Source organism: Acyrthosiphon pisum, chromosome X (genome assembly GCF_005508785.2).
Source record: "Acyrthosiphon pisum isolate AL4f chromosome X, pea_aphid_22Mar2018_4r6ur, whole genome shotgun sequence".
NCBI lineage: Eukaryota > Metazoa > Arthropoda > Insecta > Hemiptera > Aphididae > Acyrthosiphon > Acyrthosiphon pisum.
The window spans coordinates 22,819,166-22,820,551 of NC_042493.1; positions in this window are offsets into that span (position 1 = coordinate 22,819,166).

Here is a 1,386-nt window from a genome sequence, read left to right on the forward strand (position 1 = left end):
CATTCCGGTCCCCCCTAAATATATTATATATATAATATATATACCAATTTAACACTTATTACACGATACAAAAATATAAATTTGTTTGTTTTATGTAGGTACGTAGATATTTAGCATATGCCCTAAAAATCATATAGTATGCCGCATGCTGGTACTATACAATACACATGAATAATATTTTAGTACTCTGTAGAAAAAAGGTGAATACGCATTAATATTTAATAGTAAAGATTAAAACCGTAGGGAAAAACAAAAAAAAAACGGGCAAGTGGAGGACGCTCGCTATACTGTACAGTAAGATTACACGCGGGCCACTGTAATAGATGGTGTTAAATTTGTATTCAATAATATACATAATATAACTGTATCCGAAAAACGATTCAGAGCGGAGACGGTTTGTTAGCCTAGGATATGTAATAATATATTTGTATTTATATTGTTATTATTAATACGCGTGGTAGCCAGTAGGTTGAATTCATATTATTTGTACATTGTATAATTGTATATAATAATATACTTAGAAGTTTCAAGTACCTACCCAAAATAATATTTTTAAATAACAAGAAAATAACTAAATTCGTTATTCTTGGTTATTTAATATGTAATTTTGTCCAAATTTGAACTTAAAAGTTAAAATAACTATAAAAAAAAACTGTGTTTATATATATTTTAGATTTTTGGCCACACAATTAACTACTTACTATTGGAACCTTGTTTAAATTTTCAATTCTTAGCAATTAAAATTGAACATTTTATAAAAATGTATAGCTAAGGATTGAAAATGTAAAACAAGGATTCTAATAAATAGCTCATACTGTAACCAAAAAAATCTAAAAAATATATAAACACGGTTTTTTTATAGACATTTTAAGTTCAAATTTGGACTAAATTACACATTTAAACAGATAAAAACAATTTTAGTTATAGGTATTTTGTTGTAATTTCAAATTATTATTCATGAGTACTTGAACTTTTTAAGTACATTATTATAATTTATACACACAATGACATTTTCAAATTACATTTTTTTCTGAAAAAAAATAATTTCACCTACTGTACTACTGTATGTCTGTAGTTTGTATAGTACTAAATATGCGTGATAGTAAAATAAATTACTTTAATCACAATAATATCATAGAGTATGCTTTGTGCCTTTGTAATATATATATGCATGATACATCATCTTCGCTCAGAATCGTTTTTCGTATACAATGATTTTATATTAATGAATTCAAATTAATTAACACATCCATTACACTATTACAGTGACTTCTCTAGAGTCTAGAATAATAAATAAATAAAGGGACTGGCACCTTTATGATTTTAACGGTTTGGGTTTAGGTTTCGGTTCTCAAAAACCCAAAATTTCGGTTTCGGTTCGGGTTT